General features: G+C 43.2%; 1 non-coding gene and 1 pseudogene across 1 annotated transcript; one reads left to right on the plus strand and one right to left on the minus strand.

Annotated features, from left to right (window-relative positions):
• The first annotated feature begins 975 nt into the window (after positions 1-975).
• LOC129561365 (U6 spliceosomal RNA) lies at positions 976-1,083 on the plus strand. The gene has a single exon (XR_008686983.1). It is a non-coding gene; the product is annotated as a U6 spliceosomal RNA (small nuclear RNA).
• Positions 1,084-15,675: 14,592 nt separating this feature from the next.
• On the minus strand, positions 15,676-16,860 carry LOC129560770 (inositol-3-phosphate synthase 1 pseudogene; annotated as a pseudogene).
• Between the last annotated feature and the right edge of the window lie 553 nt (positions 16,861-17,413).

Raw genomic sequence — 17,413 nt, forward strand, 5'->3', positions numbered from 1 at the left:
ATTTTCACATATTTTATTTCATATTTCACATGTATTATCTCACTTTGTGTGCAGAAGAGCCATGTAGGACAGCAATATTCTTTTCACTTCAGAATTGAGATAAGAAAATTTCTGTTTCAAGAGTCACAGATATGTAGCCTCAGAATCATATTCAAATATCCTAAGTCCCTAGTTTTACTGTCTTATAGAAAACATGATTAAGCCATAATAATGATTGAATGGAGATTAACTTTGATACTTCTGCTTGTTTAACTGATTGAAGCAGGTCATGACACAATCTACTCCTGCTGCTGTGTATGTGTATGACTATGATGGAAATGTCATAAAGTAATTGTCATAAAATGTCATAATTAGGGAAGGACTCCGCCCCTGGGGCCAGGCTGTGGCTCAGGGCCGGGCTGTGGTGGGGAAGCAGGTGTGGACTGGCTGCACTGGGCCTGGAGCACCAGATAGAAGAGGAGCCATGTCAGAAGAAACAGTGAGCGAATCACAGTTTTCCTTGAAGAAAGCAGCACTGAGAGTGTTTGATCTTCCTCTGTCTTGGTACTATTCTCTCTGCCAGGCCACACAGCCTGCAGGATTCTAGTTCCCCGACCAAGGATTGAACCCAGGCCCTGACAGTGAAAGTGCTGAGTTTTAACTACTGGACTGCCAAGAAATTCTCAATTCTTTTATTTTTAATAGCTGCTTCCTGTGCAGTTTGTGCCCCATTGTAGTAAATAAGTAAAGGCTTCCCCGGTGGCTCAGAGGTAAAGAATCTGCCTGCAATGCAGGAGCTACAGGAGAGACAGTTTCAATCCCTGAGTCAGGAAGATTCCCCTGGAGAAGGGCATCGCAACCCACTCCAGTATTCTTGCCTTGAGAATCCCATGGGCAGAGGAGCCTGATGGGCTACAGTCCATGGAGTCGCAAAGAGTTGGACACGACTGAAGCAACTTAGCACGCACACGTAGTGAATAAAAAGATACATATGGAGTGCTCACTTTGGCAGCACATATACTAAGATTGGAGCGATACAGAGAAGATTAGCTATGGCCCCTGAGCAAGGATGCCACGCAAATTCATGAAGCATTCCATATTTTTAAGTCAGAAAGAAAAACACCAATACGGTATACTAATGCATATATATGGAATTTAGAAAGATGGTATGATGACCCTATATGCGAGACAGCAAAAGAGACACAGATGTAAAGAACAATCTTTCAGACTCTGTGGGAGAAGGCGAGGGTGGGATGATTTGAGAGAATAGCACTGAAACCTGTATATTATCATACGTGAAACAGATTGCCAGTCAAGGTTTGATGTATGAGACAGGGTGCTCAGGGCCGGTGTGCTGGGATGGGATGGGGAGGGACGTGGGAGGGGGGTTCAGGATGGGGAACACATGTACACCCATGTCTGATTCATGCCAATGTATGGCAAAAACCACTACAATATTGTAAAGTAATTAGCTTCCAATTAAAATAAATAAATTAAAAAAAATCATAATTATTCATAGTTTTTAGTTGATTTGTGATAATATATAGGTTACAAGGTCTGACGAAATTATATGATGGATGGATAGATAGATATTGATACTAGGAAAAGTAAGACGTAGTCTGGCTTTATCATAAATGGATAAAAGACTCATTTTGCTAAGAATCAAGGAACCTGGGCATTTGTAAAGCTTCAGGAAAATGCCCCTAAACTTTAGCAACCAGGAGAAGTGAAGCTAGCAGAAGGATGAAACAGAGGGGAAAATGATCCCCTTATGCACAATTCTCAAACATTTTTAAACATCAAAATGACATATCACAATATACTTAAATCTTTTAAGCATTTGTTTTTTAAATATATGAATGAACATGTTGTTTTATAAACATACATCGAAAGAAAGCATTTCATGTTAATAAAATTAGTTTTTATATTGCTTTTGAAAAAATAAATCATTCAATATTTAAATATTTGGGTGAAAACAGACTTTTTGATATTTTTCTGGATTTATTATATAATTTAGGTATTTTGGGTTTGGTATTTGCATATTAAAAATTTGCTATTTCAAATTGAAAGTTCCATATTAAAAATTTGATATTGCATATTTAAAATATTGATATTTCAATATTTCCATATTGAAAAGTTGATAGTTTTAGCTCTAAGGCTGAAGTTTGTATTCCAATCTTTGTACGCCCTCTTCTGGTTACTGGCAAGTATAAAAAACTCTGAATTTTATCAGAATTCGTATCAACATTTTTATATTTTTATACTTAAATTTCTGAAATGTGACAGTAAGTCACCACTTCTGATAGTTGGTGATTGACCAGTTGACCTTAAATACAGTGTATGATGATCAGAAACGATCTGTATGCCCCGGGACCTCTAAGAGGCTTACTTCTGGGAGCCAAGATGCTTTGAATCTCAGGGGTCAAATGGGAATACCATATGAAAGAAGGAAGAAAACAGATATAACAGTTCAGTCGCTCAGATATAATTAGGCATTTGTTAAATGTAAAGTGAAGTCTCAGGTATTTCCGAGCCATCATCTCAAAGAGATCAATAGTTGCTGTTTTGACAAGAAGGATATTGAGGCACAAAAAGCTTAAGTGATTTCCCCAAGATTACATAACTGGTAAAGCCAGACATCTGACACTTTCTTGACTAAGTCCTGTTCTCTCTTCTTTAATGGGCTTCACTGGTGGCTCAGACGGTAAAGAATTTGCCTGCAATGAGAGAGACTTGGATTTGATCCCTGCGTTCCGAAGATCCCCTGGAGAAGAGAATGGCTACTAAATCCAGTATTCTTGCCCAGAGAATTCCATGGACAGAGGAGCCCACTACAGCCCATGGGGTCATAAAGAGTCAGACACGACCGAGCAACTAACACTCCGCCATCTTCATTAATACGTAATAAAAGGCAGAGAGGCAGGAAAAAAGTATTGTACAGCACAGAGAAGCTTGTGATTTATTCATTCAGTTACTCATTTAACAAGCGTGATTTGATTTGTGGATTGTAAAGTACATACTGTTAAAATAATCTAAATATATTTTAATTTACAGTATTCTTGTGGACAGACTGACCTATAAATGTTGTCAGATGTCAGATAATCTCTTCATTATGCAGTGATAACCTGAAGTAATGAGTAACGAATAAGAGCAAGTGAGAACAAATTGCATTCTTCTTATTCTTTATTTCAACAAACACACAAAAGCTGTGTTTTTCTTATCCCCCAGAGAAAAAGGGAAAAAAAGAGACAGGATAGAAGGACAGTGATTTTTACCTAGTGCTGACTACACGTAAGTATTTTATATATTTTGTTTTTATTAATTGTCTCAACAAACCAGTGATGTGAGGCATTGATTTTTAATTATAAGATAGCCATATATCCTGGCTTGCCAGATCATCCTGCTTTACTTCTACCATCCTGGGATAATTATTAATAGCACCTTCTTTCACTCTTCAAAATATCCTAATTTGCTGTGTGTGTATGTGTGTGAGTCACTCAGTCGTGTCCGATTCTTTGCCATCCCATGGACTGTAGCCCACCAGGCTTCTCTATCCACGGAATTCCCCAGGCAAGAATACTGGAGTGGGTTGATTTTCCCTTCTCCAGGGCATCTTCCTGACCCAGGTATTGAACTCTGGTCTCCTGCACTGCAAGCAGATTCTTTACCACCTGAGCCACTAAAATATCTTAATTTGGATAATGTATTATATGTCCTTCTAACGATCTATATTTTGTACTTATACAAACCAAGGCCCAGACAAGTTAAGCAGCTTGCCCCAGGTGATCAGTTTGCAAGTTGCCCGGTGAGGACTGGGAGAAACCTCCACCTAACCCTAAAGCCCAGACTCTTCTTGCTGTGCCAAGGTTGTATCTGTCACACCTTCAGAATTTCTTCAGAGCCTTTTTGACTCTCCCTTGCCTCTTGAGGTAATGTGATTTATTGCTTATCTTGCAGGCTTTAGAGGCTAAGTCATAACTGCGATTAAACTCTCCATGTAAAATATAATTTCATTTTCAAAAGGAAACACAGATCTTGCTGATAGAACCACTCATGAATGCTAACTGCATTCTTAACTGCAGTCCCCGGTTGCTTTGTCAACTGATCTCCATACAGTGCTTAACTCAGTCATATCAAAAGGTTCTTGTGATACTGAAAGGCTGTATTATCTGTATTTAATATTCTGCCCTTTCTGTGGTGCTCTATCAGATCAAAGTGTTAACCTTGTTGAATGATCATTTTGCTAATGAGTTCCTGGTAAAATTGTGTCATTGTCAGAGAAGAGAGAATCCTGTGAATGAAAACTTTCAAATGTCAATTAAACCAGATCCTTGAAATTTATCCTCTGGAAAGCTGTCCATGGGTGAAACATACTGTATGAACATAGGGTCAGAGCTGGAGGGTGGGGAAGTTGCAGTCAAAATGTGAAATACCCAGCAAGGAGGCCTGTGGGGGAAGAACTTACAAAAAGTCAGCTTGCAGGCATACAGGTGTGTACCTAAAGGGAAGTGGTTTTAGCCCCCTTTGCTTAAAGATAGTTGAGGGTGGGCGATCTAAACAGCTAGACAGTAAAATACCATGTTTAATAAAACTCATTAACTTTAATGTGACTTAACACATTTCTTCTCCCAGGAGTACTTTTTTTTTCTTCCTCCTAGAAATTTAAAAAATGAGAATATAGACAAAAATTTCAATATCGACTGACAGCCTAGACACACTTCAGTGAGGGGTCTACTTGGAAAGTCTCAATGCAGAGGTGAAGTCAATCTACTCTGGAAGTTGCTAGGGTGCCTCTCAGGATAGCACATGTGTTTAGGTGGACATAAAGAAATATTGTGAATGACGATTTTAAAAAGCTGTTCCCTTTCTGGGCTCTGTCCCTGACATAAAATTCCCAATTATATACACTATTTCTCTCTCTCTGGGCTTAAAATAACATATACATAATACAAGTGTGTCATAAACTTTCTCACTTTTGTGTGAGAAACACTTTGTGTTTAATGTGGGGAGAAGAGAATTTTTTGGTGGATAATGAGGGAGTAGGAAAGAAAAATAATTCAAAACCTACTTTGTACAGAGAAAAACCACCCTGGATTTTGCAAAAGCACTTCTACAAAGTCAGTGAGCTGGGATGCTCTTGAAGGTTTGCAAAATCCAACTGCAAGAATAATTTAGCATTTTACAGCATCTTCTTTCTTATCTTGGCTTATTAGGGATTGCCAAAATGTATTCCAAAGAACATTAAAAGAAGCTTCCCTTTCTTTTTTCCTCTCTCGTATGCTTGTGTCTAGCCTCTTAATAGCCCATAATCAGGTGAATTGTTTATGATGCTATTAAGTGAAGACAGCCTTATGCTGAAGGTACCCTGATGTGTTGCCGTGGAAATGCCACAAGCACTGATTCGGCATTAGGATTTTTGGCCACATTGTAGAAATAAGCATAGAGAGAAGACAAGTTGAGATTTCCTTTAAAAGGATTCAAAATAACCTCAGTTATATTCATCCCTTGCTTGTGCAACAGATATGTCCTTTAAAGAATTTATTTTTCATAACTTAAAAATTTACTGTTACAGATATTTTAAAGAATCCTGATAGCCATTGTTGGCGAGTCTAGAAACAACAAAATTGTTGTTGCTATAAGCGATAATAGTACCTATTCTCTGGTTATATATTTTAGTATAATTAGATATCATAATGTGGAAATGGCAACCCACTCCAGTATTCTTGCCTGGAGAATCCCATGGACGGAGAAACCTGGTAGGCTACAGTCCACAGGATCTCAAAGAGTCGGACATGACTGAGCGACGGACCGGACCGGAATGTATGTTAAGCATTCAGCAAGGTTTTTAACAACGTAGTAGGTAGATTTCTGGGCTTCCTAGGTGGCGCTAGTGGTAAAGAATCCACTGGCCAATACAGGAGACCTAAGAGAGGCCGGTTCGATACCTGGGTTGGGAAGATCCCCTGGAGGAGGGCATGGCTACCCACTCCAGTATGCTTGCCTGTAGAATCCCACGGACAGAGGAGCCTGGCAGGCTACAGTCCACGGGGTCACAAAGAGTCGGACACGACTGAGAGACTAACATTTTCACTATCTTTATAGTGAAAAACTTTATAGTGTAAAGTATAACCCTTTATCGGAGAAGGCAATGGCAAGCCACTCCAGTACTCTTGCCTAGAAAATCCCATGGACGGAGGAGCCTGGTGGGCTGCAGTCCATGGGGTCGCTACGAGTCAGACATGACTGAGTGACTTCATTTTCCCTTTTCACTTTCACACATTGGAGAAGGAAATGGCAACCCACTCCAGTGTTCTTGCCTGGAGAATCCCAGGGACGGGGGAGCCTGATGGGCTGCCGTCTGTGGGGTCACACAGAGTCTGACACGACTGAAGTGACTTAGCAGCAGCAGCATAACCCTTTATAGTGTTAGCGAGTAACATCTTTCCCTATCTTTATAGTTATAGTCACTAACAGCTTTCACTGTCTTTATAGTTATAGTCATTAATGTGACTTTTCATTAGTAATTCAAAATAAGAATTTTAGGACTCTTGCAGGTCAAGATAAGCTAAGAAAACCTTTTTCCTTCTACATTCTTGACTTGCCAGGTGATGGTCTCCCCACCACTTCCAGGGACTCACTTACAGACCTCATGTTTCTCATTCCTGTAGGTTCTGCTAGGCTGGATGGAGATCCTGGTTCCTGGGGGACGGAGGGAAGGTGGGGGGTCCCTAAAAGGATACAGGAAGTGACCCATTGAACCTGCAACTATAAACTGTCACCTGGTCACTTAGAGGTTCTCATGCCGAGGGATGAGGGGGCATACAAAGGAATACTGTACTGGCAAGGATAATCAATCTGTCCTCTTTCCCAAGGCAATAGAATTGCTGTAAGTTTCTTTCCCAAGATCACACAACTGTTGAATGGCTCAAAAAGCATTTAAACCTAGGAATTTCTGCCTCTGATGTCCATGTTCTTACTATCATATCTTAAAATAGGTTATCAAGAAACCTTGAAACGAATGCTTATAATGCCTGGAACATGTATAATCAGATCCTGTATTTTCTAACAAAATCAAAGCAATTACAGAAACAAAATTTGGGATATGAATAAGAAATAAGAGATCATTAAGTAATTTAATCTCTACCAGGTAACTGAAGGCATTAAAATATTAATATCCAGATATTAACTAATAAAAGTATATATTAACATGTTAAGTAGTATTTTAAAATTTTACATGGAGTCAGTGAGATAAAAGAATACTGCAAATATGGTAATTAAGAGAAATGGTATATGAATGGTAGACTTTCACCCAAAGAAAGTCATAGATCTAGAGCAAAAGGTCATCTGGGCTTGGCAATCACATTAAAATAATAGAAATTCAACAGCATGCTTTCTGATTTTATTTGACTTAGGGAATCAAGTTAAAAGATGGAAATCAGTGAGCAACAGATAGATTTACCATACTTAAGAATTTAGAGTCAAATAATCACAAAAACAAACATAAAACTTTACTTTGAGAGAGAGGGAGGTAGAGTTCTGAAAGAAGGTTCTGCCCCAGTGAGAGGAGGTTTCCTTTGGGTTGGAACTTTGAGTGAGATCTCTTTGAGTTACCTATTATTAGGTAAAAAATTGGCCCAATTTGGTGGCATGAAACAAACATTTATTTTGGTCATAAGGTCTGTGTGCAGGTGATGAGTGTGGTCAGGACACAGCAGATGTATTTTATTGTCTGCTCCATGGTGTCTGGAGGCTCCAGTGGACGATCCAAAGGCCCTGTGTGTGTGTTGGAGGCATGTGGGGAGGTGGATTCTAAGGTCAGAATCAGAGTCTTCTGAGTGCTCAGTCACTCAGCTGCCTGTGGGCAGGGACTTCTGACCAGAACACCCATTGGTAGTCTCTCCATACAGCCAGGACTTCCCTACTAACAGTGAATGGTTGGGTTCCCAGTCCAAGCATTGTCAGAGGGACAGAGCCGGTCAGAGGCTGTAGCATGGTGTTGCTTCGCTGCATTCTGTTCTCAAAGCAGCCACAAAGGCCAGCCCAGGTTCAAAGGAAGGGGAAAGCGGCTCTGCTTCTTTACAGCAAGAGGCAAGGTTCTGGGGAAGGTTACAGGGGACAGGAAGTATTCTTGTTTCTGTAAAAGATAACCTATCACAGACCTGAAAAATGAGTAGAAATGAACTGAGCTAAGGAGTGGGTGTGAGACATGATGAAGAAGAGCATTCTAATGGAAGCAAGAGGACCACAGAGAACTTGCACACTTGGACAGAGGAGTGGTCCTATTTAATGAGACAGGAAACACCAGTCCTGGGGGAAGATCAAGTGTCAATTTTTGCTTTGAGATGACTTTTAAACATTCAAATTCAAATGTCAGTTCGCAGCGCCAGGAACTCAAAGTATTTCATCAGACTATATCAAATAGATTTTCCCATGGTTCAGTCTCCGCTTATGAACTGGAAACTCTAGCCTTCCTTAAATTACTCTGTCATATCAAGAGCTTCTCATTTAGTCATCCCTTTAACCAATAAGTATATATTGAGCACCCTAAGTACCAATTACTGTTCTAAGCACAAGTGGTGGTGCTGCTGGGGAGAAATCAAAGTTTCTGCGCACATAGAACCTACATTTCAGTGATGTAAGTTCCATCATAGATAGTCAGCCCACAGACAGATAAGGACAGCCATCCCTTGGCATCTGCAGAGTATTGATTCCAACATCCCCCCACCCCGGATACCCATATACTCAGATGCTCAAGTCCCTTATATAAGATGGTATTGTTGTGCTTAGTCGCTCAGTCATGTCCAACTCTTTGTGACCCCATGGACTGTAGCCCACCAGGCTCCTCTGTCCATGGGGATTCTCCAGGCAAGAATACTGGAGTGTGTTACTATGCACTCCTCCAGGGGATCTTCCCGACCCAGGGATCAAACCCAGGTCTCCTGCATTGTGGGGCGATTCTTTACCATCCGAGCCACTGGGGAAGCCCATAAGATGGTGTAGTAGTTGTGTATAACCTGTGCACATCTTCCTGTATATTTTAAATCATCTCTAGATTACTTAGAATACCCAATACAATGTAAATGTTATGTAAATAATTGTCAACATGCTACAAATTCAAGTTTTGTTCTTTGGAACTTTAATATTTTTCAAACATTTTTGATCCACATTGGTTGAATCCTTGGATGTAGAACTTACAGATTAGGAGAGCTGACTGTATAAATTATAACTGTAAGTGCTACGAAGAACAAAGTTAAGGCATGTATGGTAGAAGACAGTGATAGATGGCAGTCATATCAGACATTAAAAAGAAGACATTAATAAGGTATAAGGTGATCTATAATGGTGGCCTGCTGGTGGGGAAGGCAGGGAAATGATTACCTGAGACCAACTGAGCTGCCGTATAGATCCATCTGAGCAGAATTCTAACTTGCAAGTGTTCAGTCATGATTCCACAGGTAAGAGCTTCATCCTATTGGTTCCTCAGTTCCTCAATCAGATACACTAAATATCTGATGAGTCAATTCAAGTGGGGTTCCAGCAAGCAGGTATCAGTGAGAAGAATGTTTGAGGCAAAGGTTAAGGCAACTGTAAAAGCCTGAGTTAGGTTTATTTATTTATCCTGATATATCATGGGAAACAGTGGAAACAGTGTCAGACTTTATTTTTTTGGGCTCCAAAATCACTGCAGATGCTGATTGCAGCCAGGAAATTAAAAGACACTTACTCCTTGGAAGGAAAGTTATGACCAACCTAGATAGCATATTAAAAAACAGAGACATTACTTTGCCAACCAAGGTCCGTCTAGTCAAGGCTATGGTTTTTCCTGTGGTCATGTATGGATGTGACAGTTGGACTGTGAAGAAAGCTGACCGCCAAAGAATTGATGCTTTTGAACTGTGGTGCTGGAGAAGACTCTTGAGAGTCCCTTGGACTGCAAGAAGATCCAATCAGTCCATTCTAAAGGAGATCGATCCTGGGTGTTCATTGGAAGGACTGATGCTAAAGCTGAAACTCCAATACTTTGGCCACCTCATGCGACGAGTTGACTCACTGGAAAAGAGTCTGATGCTGGGAGGGATTGGGGGTGGGAGGAGACGGGGACGACAGAGAATGAGATGGCTGGATGGCATCACCGACTCGATGGACATGAGTTTGAGTGAACTCCGGGAGTTGGTGATGGACAGGGAGGCCTGGCGTGCTGTGATTCATGGGGTCTCAAAGAGTCGGACATGACTGAGCGACTGAACTGAACTGAACTGAACTGATTTAAGAACAGGGTGGCCAGTTTGACTGGAGAGAAAGTGGTGGATGAGGTTGCTGATGTATCCAGGGACTAGCACACGGAGGGCCGCTTATGTCAACGTAAGGAAGGGTGACTTTATTCTAAATGTAATAGGAAGCTATCAACAATATTAGGTAGAAGAGTGGCATGACCTTCATTATAAATAGATCTGTCTGGCTGCAGTGTGAAAATAATCAAGAAGGGTTTAAGAGTGGGAGCAGGAAGTCGGGTAGGAGGTTATTGCAGTGACCCAGCAAGAGAAAAGAGTGGCTCAGACCAGGGTGATGGAGGCAGAGAAACTGAGCGCAGTCAGGTTTGGGGTAAGTTTAAAGGCGAAGCCTATAAGATATGCTGTCTCCTGCAGGTCATCCTGCAGCAATACAGTTTCCATTCACCAGCCCGCATAAGCTGGTTGGTTCATTTTCCAGGCTATTGTACTCCTATCGCTCACTTGGTCCATGAAATGTCCCTTCTGGTCATTTCACCTGTTGCCTCACCTAAGTGGGGAGAGCATGCTTCCTGCCCCTCTGATGTGACTCACGGTGCTTGATCACAGCATGTGTGCCTTGTCTGTTTCTCTGGAGCGACTTTCCCCCGCATGATGCTTCTTGATCTCTCAAGCAAAAAGACCCTGTTGATCCGTTCCTCTGCTCTCCAGGTAGTACTGGGTGTGTCCTATCCAGGCACTACCCAATGACAGCCTCCTCAAAAGTCCCTGAAGTACTGTGGGCAGGAGAACATTAAGACTCTGTGTGGTACAGTCATCTTTAAGCTCCAGTATATCAGCTAATGATTTTCACCATTGTAGGAATCTTAGAACTTTAAAGATGAAACCAGCTTATGGTGAATTGAACAATAGCATTCACTCTTATATTTGAAAGCACTTGTTCTTCCTCTTATGATGCTACTCATTTATTTTTTAAATTTTTCTTATCTTTGATTTCCTTTGTGCTTTATCCTGAAAATTATCCCTTAAATCTGCAATTTGAGGGATAAGCTTTTAGGCTTTTCTGGAATCAAGAAAGGATTTCAATGTTAAATAAATGAACAAATGAATAAATATTTAAGTAAATAAAATACATTGTCTTAGAGAGCTTACAGTGAAGACCTGGAAAAAAGAAAAACTTATTTACCAAATAGAGAAAAGCTTCACAAGGCATCTTAAAGCTTATTTTTCACATGTATGAAAGGCAATGATGAACTAGGATTGAATTTCTTTGAGTACAGGACTTTAGAAAATGATTTCAAGTGTATTTTTTCAAATTGCAATATAGTTGACATATAAAACTGTGTAAATTTAAAGTGTGTGTGTGTGCTGTGTCACTCAGTCACGTCTGACTCTTTGCAACCCTATGGACTGTAGCCTGCCAGGTTCCTCTGTCTGTGGGATTTTCCAGGCAAGAATACTGGAGTGGGTTGTCATTCCCTTCTCCAGGGGATCTTCCTGACCCAGGGATCAAACCCGCATCTCCTGTGTCCCCTCCATTGGCAGGCAGATTCTTTACCACAGATTCTGAGCCACCTGGGAAGCCTCGAGATTATCCTTTCTAATGTGTTGAATATATTGGTGTAACCATTTTGTAAATTAGTAAAAACCCAAACACTATTAAGCCAAATAAATTTTCTTTTCTACTGGACATTTAAAATGAACCATTTTAACATGTTGATTTGATACATTCGTGTTTTGTAATGTGATTGCCATGTGCTATGCTGTGCTGTGCTAAGTCACTTCAGTCGTGTTTGACTTTTTGCAACCCCATGAACTGTAATCTGTCAGGCTCCTGCCTGTGGTATTCTCTGGTCATGATTACTGGAGTGGGCTGCCAGTTCCTTCTCTAGGGATCTTCCTGATCCAGGGATTGAACCAGCATCTCTTATGTCTCTGGCATTGGCAGGTGGGTTCTTTACCACTAGTGCCACCTGGGAAGCCCTGTGATTGCGATAGAAGTGACAATCACCTGCATGATCATGAGAATGTATCATAAATACTCAAAAATAGAATATGTGTTTACTAGGAAGAATTTCTGTCCAAAGAAAATTGTGAAATATTGGGAAGAATTAATGAAAGTAGTTACAAAGAATTGATGCTTTTGAACTGTGGTGCTGGAGAAGACTCTTGAGAGTCCCTTGGACTGCAAGGAGATCCAAGCAGTCCATTCTAGAGGAAATTAGTCCTGGGTATTCACTGGAAGGACTGATGCTGGGGCAGAAGCTCCAATACTTTGGCCATCTCATGCGACGAGTTGACTCACTGGAAAAGACTCTGATGCTGGGAGGGATTGGGGGCGGGATGAGACGGGGACGACAGAGAATGAGATTGATGGATGGCATCACCAACTCGATGGGCATGAGTTTGAGTGAACTCCGGGAGCTGGTGATGGACAGGGAGGCCTGGCGTGCTGTGATTCATAGGGTCGCGGAGAGTCGGACACGACTGAGTGACTGAACTGAACTGAACTGAACTGAGTTATGATTGGGGCTTTTTAGATGATTCTTTAAAAAAGTGTTTTCTTCTGCTTGAGAAGTTCTACATGGAAAAGAAGATAGTATAGATGGGTTAAATAAAAAGTAATTCTTACAAGTGAAAAAATAGAATATGTAACTTTCCAACAAACTTATTTTTGGAAGAAATTTTAAAATAGAATGTAGTTTTAAAATATTTTAATGAAAACTTTTGGTTTTATAATGCACTGTATCACATTTGAAACAATTTTGAATGAGCTAATTAGAGGAGAAAATGACGACTTATGGGCAAAACACAATAGCAGATCAAATTTGTGATATTTTTTCTTGTCTGTGCTTCTACAGCCAGTTTGAGGACTAGTGCTCTAATTGATTATAGGTTAGAATTGCCAGACCTGATTCAGTGAATGCACTGAAACCAGAATACACATTGCTATTAGGGTTAAGGATGAATAATTCAAGAAATATTTTGGGGGAGCTCTTTTCACTTTGAAACTCTAATCAGTAGGCGGAATTTATTAGTACCTGGATTAAGCAGAAACCAATGAGGTATAAACTGCTTCCTCTCTATCCATAAAAAAATTTCTCCTTTGCACTAGAAATTTTTAAAGGGAAAAATCGTTCAGAGTATATTTTTTGAGTACCTGGAAGGTATAGCAAGTTAGCTGAGAGCCTCTCACATGAGAAAAAAGATATATGAACTTTCGGATCAGAGAGGAATTCACAGCAAAATATACTCTATTCGGCTACCAGTTAAAGTGGCTTATCTGTGCTGCTTGCCAGTTAATACACACAGATTCACACATACACCCACACACACCTACTGCCACTGCTGCTCTCCAAGATTCAGTGTCAAGCAAGGGAATTTCCAGCCAGACACCACTCACTTGGCTTTTATCCCATGTCTTTTTCCTCCCTTCAGATTGACTGGTGTTCAGTATGTCACACTGTTGATTGTTAACTTCTTGAAACAACTTATCTGTTGTTTCCATAACTTCCTCATTTCAGTTCAGTTCAGTCGCTCAGTTGTGTCCGACTCTTTGGACCCCATGAATCGCAGCATGCCACGGCTCCCTGTCCATCACCAACTCCTGGAGTTTACTCTAACTCATGTCCATTGAGTGGGTGATGCCATAACTTCCTGGGGACCATGAAGACATAGTCTTATTCTACTTGGCAGAGTGGCTCCTGGCCTGTGCAGGCTTGGCCTAGATTGAGCATTCTGGGAGTGACTGCCTCTGCAGACACAAGCAAATTGACACATGGGTTACATGTGCCTGAGTCTCCTAGGAGCTGGGTGGGAGCATGCCTTCAACTTAAAAGCACTAGCTTTAGTCCAGTGAGAATCCTTGTTTTGGGGCATTGCTGCATCCTTACAAAGGCCAGTGTGAGCCTAAGGGAGTGCAGCTTCCTACTCTGATTTTTTTTAATTAACTGAGGATAAAATGATGATATTTTCTGGATCTTGTGGTACCTGTAGTATGCATCGCTTTTCAAAAGCTGTAACTTGTTTTCATTGTCTCAGTCTTAACCTCTGATTCTAAGAACAACATGAATTTAATAGCATGTAAATCCAGCTGCTTTAGATAGTCAATGAATTACTAGTAAAAAGAAGGGAAAGAACAAATTTGTTACCCATATCCTTTGTTTTTTCTCATTGTGACTGCAGAATTTTTTTTTTTTTAGTTTTTTATATGTTTCACACACACACATAGCAACATAGCTGAAATAAACTTCTGTTTTGTTAACCTGGTATTATTTATTACAGATAAAATACTAAAATCAAGCAAGTTGTGTTTTGATTAAAGAACTTAAACATTTGGTTTTGGTTATTATAAACCTACTGATTTACTAAGTAAAACTTTTTATTAAAAAAATTTTTTTTTGATAATATGTGCTAAGTCAGTTCAGTCGTGCCCGACTCTTTGTGACGCCATGGATTGTAACCGGCCAGGCTCCTCTGTCCCTGGGATGGCACTAGCTTTATTTCTTCCGGGGGCCTGAGGAGCACTGGGGATAGGAGTAGTTACGGGGTAGTTGTAAGGTCAAGGCTGGATATTGTCACCCTGCTTATTTAACTTATATGCAGAGTACATCATGAGGAACGCTGGGCTGGAAGAAGCACAAGCTGCAATCAAGATTGCTGGGAGAAATATCAATAACCTCAGATATGCAGATGACACTACCCTCATGGCAGAAAGTGAAGAGGAACTCAAAAGCCTCTTGAGGAAAGTGAAAGAGGAGAGTGAAAAGGTTGGCTTAAAGCTCAGCATTCAGAAAACAAAGATCATGGCATCTGGTCCCATCACTTCATGGGAAACAGATGGAAAAACAGTGGAAACAGTGTCAGACTATTTTTTTGGGCTCCAAAATCACTGCAGATGCTGATTGCAGCCATGAAATTAAAAGACGCTTGCTCCTTGGAAGGAAAGTTATGACCAACCTTGATAGAATATTAAAAAGCAGAGACATTACTTGGCCAACAAAGGTCCGTCTAGTCAAGGCTATGGTTTTTCCCGTGGTCATGTATGGATGTGAGAGCTGGACTGTGAAGAAAGCTGATCGCAGAAGAATTGATGCTTTTGAACTGTGGTGCTGGAGAAGACTCGAGAGTCCCTTGTACTGCAAGGAGATCCAACCAGTCCATTCTAGAGGAGATCAATCCTGGGTGTTCATTGGAAGGACTGAAACTGCAATACTTTGGCCATCTCATGTGACGAGTTGACTCACTGGAAAAGACTCTGATGCTGGGAAAGGTTGGGGGTGGGAGGAAAGGGGGACGAGCGAGAATGAGATGGTTGGATGGTATCACCGACTCTGTGGACATGAGTCTGAGTGAACTCCGGGAGTTGGTGATGGACAGGGAGGCCTGGCGTGCTGTGATTCATGGGGTCGTGGAGAGTCGGACACGACTGAGCGACTGAACTGAACCGAACTGTAAGGTCATGGCCTTAGGTGGTGGGCATCTGGGGTGCCTCAGCTTGCCAGTGCCCATTGATGACACCAGTAAAGCCATTGGGGGAGGCAGGCGCTGCTCCTCTCTCGCAAGGTACAGGGCTGGCAGTGGCCACAAGCCCAACTCGCTCGAGGACAGGGCGCTCCATCTCGCGCTCCCAAAGCGCGTGGTTCTGCAGTGGGAGCCCCACGCAGACTCCGAGGGTACTCTCGATGCAGTTGGTGCTGGCGGAAGAGTGCGTTGGCCACCAGTCTGCCCCTTCGCCCAAGCTGCGTTTGCAAGAGGAAGCCAAGCCGAGCAGCGACAGCACCAGGTGAAAGCTCTGTGGCTCCGTCCGGGTTGACATCGGTGCAGAAGATCACGCGCTGGCATGGTTTGGCAGCGGCGCCAGGTCCGGCGTGAGGAGCTTGGCCAGGAGCGAGTTCTCGAACGTGTTGTGCAGTCCCAGCCTGTTGGTCCCGCCCGGCATCCGCTCTGCAGCGCACTCATCCAGGGCACGCCGGCCGCCGCCCACGAGTGGCGCGTGCCCGATGACCTTGCAGCGACCCGGCTCCTCGCCCGGGAGGCGGAGCGCCTCATCTGTGCGCCAGCACACCGCATACCACGCTGCTCTTGGCCACCTCCGTGGGGCGGAACTGTGTTGGCGCCGACGGGCTCTGCCCGTCATTGTTGCCAGGCAGCCGGAGCTCACGATGGACAAGGTGTTGAGGCCAGAGGCAATAAGGAAGTCGTGAGCACGAACCTGACCTTGGTCTGGCCCGACCTTGGTCTGGCCCGACCGATAGTCGTCTCCACCCACAAAAACACGGCGCTGCCGCGTGAGCTCCAGGGTTCCAGGCGCTGGCGTGGTCCGCGAGTACCCACCAAGGAAAGCGCAGCCCTTCAAGACGCTGGCCTCCCTGGACAGCGTGGAGGGCAACACGTCCAGGCCCAGACGGGCGGCGCGCAGCAGGCTCTCGACGGCGTCGCTGAGAGCCCGGGGCCCTTTGCCGCGGCGCTCAGGGTCGGCGGTCCGCAGGTGAGGACGTCTCCTCCGGCGGCTGCGTGCGCGCGCGTGCCCGGGAGGACGTCGGCGGCGCGCGCGCTCTGGGTGGTTAGTTGTGAGGAACTCCCGGGACACAGACAGAGCAGCGAGGGCCCAGAGTCTCCAAGCGCGGGCGCGATAGCTCCTGCAGGGCATGTGAGTGCCGTGTCACCTCCTGCAGGCTCAGAGAGACCATGCTCGAGTTGGAGAACAGGCGGTCGTCGAGTACCACCGTGGGCAGTGAGCTGAAGGTCACGAATAGCGCCTGGCCCTTGCTGTGTTCATTGGAAGGACTGATGCTAAAGCTGAAACTCCAATCCTTTGGCCACCTCATGCGGCGAGTTGACTCACTGGAAAAGACTGATGCTGGGAGGGATTGGGAACAGGAAGTGAAGGGGACGACAGAGAATGAGATGGCTGGATGGCATCACCGACTCGATGGACATGAGTTTGAGTGAACTCCGGGAGTTGGTGATGGACAGGGAGGCCTGGCGAGCTGTGATTCATGGGGTCGCGGAGAGTCGGACACGACTGAGCAACTGAACTGAACTTGCTGTGCAGGCTCAGGCTAACGAGGGCCGTGGGCCTCAGCCGGTGGTTGTAGCTGGCCTCCTTGCGGCGGGCGCAGGTGGCCCAGGACAGGTGCAGTCCAGCATGGCAGGGCTCAGCCTGGAGCAGAGCAGGACCCGGAGCTGGGGCACCTGCTGGG

Source organism: Moschus berezovskii, chromosome 10 (assembly GCF_049115385.1).
Source record: "Moschus berezovskii isolate FMDL1 chromosome 10, NW_MosBer_1.0, whole genome shotgun sequence".
In the NCBI taxonomy this organism is placed as follows: domain Eukaryota; kingdom Metazoa; phylum Chordata; class Mammalia; order Artiodactyla; family Moschidae; genus Moschus; species Moschus berezovskii.